The sequence below is a fragment of the Carlito syrichta genome, unplaced genomic scaffold, assembly GCF_000164805.1.
Source record: "Carlito syrichta isolate Samal-C Ts95f unplaced genomic scaffold, Tarsius_syrichta-2.0.1 Scaffold302587, whole genome shotgun sequence".
NCBI lineage: Eukaryota > Metazoa > Chordata > Mammalia > Primates > Tarsiidae > Carlito > Carlito syrichta.
The window spans coordinates 34109-41658 of NW_007246683.1; positions in this window are offsets into that span (position 1 = coordinate 34109).

A 7550-nucleotide genomic window follows, 5' to 3' on the forward strand; every position below is an offset into this window, starting at 1 on the left:
CCCTATGGCTTCACCTCACCTCCCAGTCCACTTCCGACCTTCTCATCCAGCTTTCTCTCAATGGTGATGGGGAAGTCCCTAGTCCACCACTTGTGAAAAGCTACAGAGATTTTATATATATATATATATATATATATATATATATATATAGAGAGAGAGAGAGAGAGAGAGAGAGAGAGAGAGAGAGAGAGAGAGAGACAGAGACAGAGACAGAGAGGAGAGAGTTGGAGTCTCACTCCGTCGCCTAGGCTAGAGTGCACTGGCATGCTCATGGTCACCCCAACATCGACCTGCTGGGCTCAGATGATCCTTCCACCTCAGCCTTCCAAGTAACCTGAACGATAGGTGAGCACAACCACATCCAGCTAATTATTTATTTATTGTAGAGATGAGGTCTCACCAAGTTGCCCGGGCTGGTCTTGAACCTGTGGGCTCAGGCAATCCTTCCACCTTGGCCTCCCAAAGTGCTGGGATTACAGGCTTGAGCCACTGCACCTGGCAGTTACAGAGATTTATCTGAAATACAAGAAGATGCAATGATTTCCTCCAGGAATCAATGAATGAGGAAGAAGGAATCTTCTCTTGAGAACTTCTGCACCACCAAGGGGGTCCTTTCCTGCCCTGACTAGCTCACTCACCTACTCAACAGTTGAGATACATACCAGAAGCTATCCATCTGCCATGTGGCAGGTACCCTGACCAAGAGGAACAGAGCTGTTAGCTAACTTTCCTCACTCTTACCTGGGATTGCTGGAAGATGAATTTACTGCTGCCTGCAGCCTCCAAGCCTCTGCAGCTGGGTTTATGTTGCATTTCAACTCCATTCCTGTGTTCTCAAGTCTCATACTATTGGGAAGTTTGTGTTTCTGTTTTGGACCATGATGAAATAGATCTATAAATCATTATTTCATTACCATGCAATATAACAATGGCAAACATTCATGCAACACTTCAGACTGCAGTGTTCAGTGTCAGGTTGTCCCAGCCCACAGTGGAACCAGCCATCCCCGGAGAAGTCAGTCCACCAACCTCAGGAACTGCTTCTCTAACACAGGTGCCTTCCAGCCACTCTGCTAAGTGCATATGTGCAGAGGAGAGTCCTTGGACTCAGCAGTCAAGGTCCCCATTTCCCTGGGTCTGTTTCACCAAGTCTGTATTCCATGGGTGCTCCTGGTCCCTTCCCCTTTACCTCTTTCCGGCAGAGTTGCCCACATGGTGGCATTGAAAATGGGCATTTGCTTCCCTGAGTCATCTCCATCTTCCCCGGGTTCTTCTCCCAGGTGGGTCCAGGTTTTATTCGTGGTGTCCCTCTTGCCTGGAAAGACCCCTTCACTTCCCCCCTTCATTCCTCCCTCCCTCTGTTGCCTTCCCTCCTTTCCCCAGCTTCATAACAAACCCAGTCTCCCCCAGAAGCCCACCCACCCTGGCATCAGGCCTCGCTCTGTGTCATTCATGTGTCAGCTGAGCCTCTGTTTCCCACATGGATGGAGGGTGCCATGAGGATGGGGACTGCATTCCTCACCTCTGTTCCCCAGGAAGCACTTGCCACCACCCTCGCATGTCCCAGATGCTCTGTGGACACACACCTATTGAACTGGAATCTCCAGACAGAGCAGGACAATGATCACTCTAACTCTTAGAGAACGTGTTTAAAACTCATTCAATATTTGCTTTGTGCATCTAGTGGAAATTGTGTAACCAGCAGTACCACTATCTTATGTGGCAGACAGCATTTATTTTGTGCACGGACTCTCGTAACAAACACTTATGAGGCACCAGCTGCATGCAAGGCCCTGGGTGGTAGAGAATAGCACACTTAAGGCTCCATTTAAGATATTTATTTGGTGCCTGAGAAAGTAAAATAATTGTTAGGTTGTGCTTATTTGAAAGCTTTGGAAAAAAACACTTAGGTGGCATTTCTAATTCTCAACATAATTACCCTTTTAAAGAATTCTTAGCATTCTTCAGTGAGAAAAACATTGAAAAGTATATCCGTGGCTGGGTGTGGTGGCTTACCGCTGTGATCTCAGCACTGTGGGAGGCAGAGGTGAGAGGATTGCCTGAGCTCAGGATTTCGAGACCAACCTGAGCAACATGGCAACACCTTGTCTCTACAATAAATAAAAAAATTAGCCGGGCATGGTAGTGCATGCCTGTAACTCCAGCTACTTGGAAAGTTGAGGTGGAAGGATCACTTGAGCCCAGCAGGTCGAGGCTGCAGTGGCTGTGAGCACACCGTGCCCTCCAGCTTGGGCAACAGAGTGAGACTCTGACTCAAAAAAAAAAAAAAAAAAAGAAAAGAAAAGAAAAGAAAGAAAAGTATGTCCTCTGTTGCTCTACGAAGTAAATGAATTCTGCACTTTGTACAATGGCATTTTATAGTACTTATATTGAGAAAAGTGGAAATTTTAACTCTTAACCATTGTCATTTCTTTCAAATGTAAATGTCAAAACATATATTCTTTTTACCATTAGGGAGATAAAGAGTCTAACAGGTATGCTAAGGTGTGTTATGAACAAAATGATAAATTAAGGCATTTAGCACAGAGTTATAGAAATGTTAACAAGGTATTAATTTTAATATATTTACTGAGATATAATTCACATGCCATAAAATCCACTCAAAGTGTTAAGTTCAGTGGTGTTAGTATAGTCAGAGTTATGAAGCCATCCACTGTGATCTAATTCTAGAACCTTTCATTACCCCAAAAAGAAACTCTGTGGCTTTAGCAGTCACTTTCCACTCTCTCCCATCCCTAGCCCTAGGCAAACACTAATGGACTTTTCATCTTTACAGATGTGCCTGTTCTAAACATTCTATGTAAATGGAATCATATGATGTGTGCTATTTTTTCCAAGGCTTTCTTTGCTTACCATGGTGTTCTCAAGGTTTATCCACATTATAGTATACATCAGTACTTCGTTCCTTTTCATGGCTTAATAATATTCCATTGCACAGCTATATCACACTTTATTTGTGAGTTGATAAATACTTAGGTTGCTTCTACTTTTTGACTATTATAAATAATACTGTTGTGAACATTTGGATATAAGCTTTTGTGTGGGTATAGATTTTCATTTCTCTTGGGTAACTTCCCAGGAGTGGAGTTGCTGGGTCATATTCTAACTCTGTGTTTAACATTTTGAGAAACTGTGATACTGTTTTCCAAAGTGGCGGCACCATGTTATACTTCCACTAGATCCAGTTTCTCCACATCCTCACTGCCACTTGCTTTCGTCTGTCATTTTTATTGTTGCCCCCTTAGAGGGTGTGAAGTGGTATGTCATTGTGGTTTTGTGTTTTCCTGATGGCTAATGATGTAGAGCATCTTTTATTGTACTTACTGGTCATTGTGTATCTTCTCCGGAGAAATAGCTATTCAAATTCTCTGCCCATTTTTCAATTGGATTATTTGTCTTTTTGTTATTGTGTTAGAAGTATTCTTTATGTATTCTGAACATGCATCCCTTACCAAACATAGGATCTGCAAATGGTTTTTCCCCTATTTTGTTAATTGTCTTTTCACTTTCTTAACAACAAGGTATCATTAAAGGGAAAAAAAAAAAGAGAGAGAGAGAGAGAGAGACTGAAACAATTCAAATTATCCAAGCCTTTCTGTAAGACTGTCTTGCCATTTTAGAGTGATTTGTGTCTGCTTTCAGTGTCCTAATATGAAAAGTGATAAAGGTACACATTTTTGTAAGGTAACAAAAATGTACAGAAGATGCATCTGTATGCTCTCCCTGAGTGTTTCTTGAAGCTTTCTTTGGTCACTTTGTTATTTCCCATTTTAAGAACGTGGCCAAATTCCTGTTAATAATTGTTTTCAAGTAAATATTTGTGTTGTTTGAGGAGAAATTAGATAATACACTATGTTTACTATGGACACAGAGTGGCAGCTTCAAATTTGTAGGATTTCAGACTGTCTGTGTAAATCAGAAAAGGGCTTCCATGGAGAGAAAAAAGTGAGAGCAAAAACGACTGGCAGAAAGCAGTGCAGAGGCCGGGAGAGAGGCTGAGGCCTTCTAACAGGGGAACCCAAAACAGCACATTCTTTGGGCAATGACCACCCGCAGGAGCCTGCAGCCTTGAGGATGGAATCCTTGACAGTGCAGCACATGTATGCTTGCAAGCGTATGTGTGTGTGGGGGGGGTGCACGATGGGGGGAGGGGGTGACTGGGCAGAGGGCATCTTTTCCCAATTAGACGTTTTTCAGTCTTTTACTACCTCTTCAATGAGCCCAGTCTTTGTAAACATACCTGTATGCCCAATTCTCTGCAGCTCAAGAAACAGAGGGGCCTGCTTGTTCTCGGAATTGTATTTACCACTTTTTTTTAAGGAGGCCTCAGGTCTGCCCTCATACTTAGAGCTCTCTCCGCACATGTGTTCTCATTTTATGCACCCTAGGTACTCACTCAACAAAGGTCCTGATCCCTCTGGAAATAAAATTCCATTCCAGTTTTTTGAACTTCACATATTTAGTTCATGACATAGGGGCCCTGGAAATGTTAAATCTAAAACTTGGTGTGGATCTTTACAAGAGACTTGGGATGTGGTCTGAAACCCCCATTCATCCTGAGCGGCAAGAGGAGCACGTGGTGGCGAGGCCCGCGGGCTGTCTATGCGCAGCTATAAATAGGAGCTGGTAGTTCTGCGGCTCACTGGCTCTTGGGCACAAAATCTTTGCCAGCATTTATGCTATCACATCCCAGCTATCTGCATTTACACAGATCACCGATCTCACGCTCTTGTCTTTGTTTCCTGTTGTAACTGCAGTTGTTTATTGATAAATATCTTTTATCTCAATGACATGGACATAAAATCCATACTCCTCCCCAATGTGTATGAAAGAGAGAAGAAAGTAAGAGGGGTGGGAATGGACACAAGGACCTCCCAAGAGCATGAGCTCTGCCCAGTGCTCTCCTCACTATAGTGAGGACAGCAAATGCACCTCCTGGTCATCTGTTTTGTGCCTGGCACTGGCCAGAGCATTTTCATACATCATCTCTGAGAGACAGGTGTTTTTCTAGCCTTCAAAGAAATTAAGTAATTTGCTCAAAGTTACATGTTCTGAGCTCATATTTGAGTCCAGTAGGTCCTGCTTTGAAACTTTGTTAGCTTTGGTTTATGTTTTAAATTGAAAACAAAACAAAACCATGATTTGGGGGTGGAAGTAGATGGCTTGTCTTTATCATCCAAAGGCCAGTATTCTTTCCCAGGAATGGGTTTATGGAACTGCATCCACAGAAATCTAGCCAGGGCTGAGGAGCCAAGTGACCCAGGCTCAAGTCCTAGCTTTGCCTCTCACTGGCTCTGTGAGCTTGGACAACAATTTAGCCTCACTGTCCTCATCTGGGAAATGAACATTATGATGAGGGTAATCCTATCCACCTGAAAAGGTGTTGTCAAAATACAGTAAGGTGTCCTATGATGTATAGTAAGCCCCCAGTATTAGCCACCACGACAGATTTATATACAACCAGTGCTGGAATGGCAAGCTACAGGATTTCTTTTCTAGGGGTGGAATTAAATAAATTAATTGGAAAGCAACAAGCCTCCCTTTCCTCCCTTCCTTCTTTCTTTTAAATGCAACAGTGGGCTTTCCTAGTGGTCAGGAATGACTTAGTTCATTCAACAAATACACACAGAAGGTCAGGCCTGGCGGCTCATGTCTATAATCCCAGCACTTTGGGAGGCAAAGGTGGGAAGATTGCTTGAGCCCAGGAGTTCAAGATCAACTTAGACAGCATAGCAAGATCTTATCTCCAAAAAAAAAAAAAATTTAGCCGGCCATGGTGGCACATGCCTGTAGTCCCCGCTACTTGAGGGGCTGAGGCAGGAGGGCCACCTGGCCTCTTGGGCTCAGGTGATCCTGTGTGAGCTGTGATTGTGCCACTGCACTCTAGTGGCAGAGTGAGACCGGACTCAAAAATAAAAATAAAAACAAAATGCTCATAGATACCCACTGTGTCTATGTGCTGAGTGCTGCATTGGGGGCTCACCAGGGATATAGTAGTAAAAACAAAAACAAACAAACAAACAAAACCCACATCCCTATTTCCCAGATTGTGGAGCTCATAGTCTAATGGGAAAGTCATCACATAGTCAGACCTACCACGGGTGAAGGCTTTCTTATATTTCTCATAAAGCCAACTCTCACCTAAAGTTTTTTTTTAATCTAAAATTTACCCTGAAATGTGTTTTCTAAGAAATTGTTGCTTTATGACATTATATGCTGTATGTTTTCATAAATCTCTTTATCCAATATATGCTATATATGTACACTAAAAGGCTGTGTATTTATAAACATTTCTACACAAATCTTGTTGACAAACTCTGCTTAATGTTAGTTCCAATTACAAATGGTAAATTTAATTCAATGTTTTTCACACATCAGATATTTAAGTAGCTTTTAAAAAGAAAATCTTAAAATGCCAGCTGGAATCTTTTCGGAGCAAAGAGTCATCTTAATGAGAATTTAGGATGTAGCAAAGGATGGAAGAGGTTCTTTTTTTTTTTAATTTTTAAATCCATATTCGGTGTTTATAGAACTATTGGGAGTCCAGAGAGCCCTTGCTTTTCCTTTGGGATGCCATTAGAATCCTCAAAAACACGCTGGGGAATCTCTCTGTTCTTGATGTTTTGCTCTTAGAGGACCAGAGCAATGAGCTCCTGGTCACATGAGTCATAGTTTCTGCTCTGGGACACTCTTTGAAGGGAGACAGAGTGCTAAGAAAATGAAATTGGTCAATCCAGGTGTGGCTGAGGGGCCCATCCACAAGGTAAGGTAGCTTTAGATATGGGCTGATGCCAGAAAAGAGGGATCCCTTATGCAGAGGATGGGTGAAGGCTTGGTGAGATGGCTGATGTCAGGGGACCAGCTGGGTGTCAGCAATGACGGAGGCACCAAGCTACATGTTTCCCTCCTATGTCTGGCTGGCAATTATGGCTTCCTATTCACACAAAACAAAATAGTAAAAACAAGAAATGAAACGAACCAGCCAGTCATTTGCAGTTTAGCCTCTGGAAAGAGAAAACTCCTTTCCACCCAGGTCTGGACATTTTTAAGACCTGGAGACATTTTCAGAGTGGGAGTAGTGAGCAGAGTCATTCTTTACTGGGGTCCCTCAGCGACATATTCTCAGGGACTTCAATGTTTGCTCTTGGTAAGTGAAGAAGCCCAAGCAACATGATAAAGACACTGAAACACTGAAACAATGTAATCCATTTCCAGATAGAATGTAACATAATGAAAGGAAAAATCGTAGCATCCTTATTAATTTTAAATAGCTCCCTCTCCATCCCTCCCTTTTAAACACAATTTGCACATCTCTCTGGAAGAAGAGAAGTCAATGCTTCAAGTTTCCTGGCATTTGAGCTGTGTCTCACCAGCTGTCAAATATACACATGGCTCTTTACATCCACTCTGGAGTTAAACAGCACAGCTTCGTCTTTACACATATCCAGTCATGACAATAAACATCTTGCCGTGTGTTCCTGGGACTCCTTGTCTTATGTAATTCTCTGGAGCATGGATTTTCTCTATGT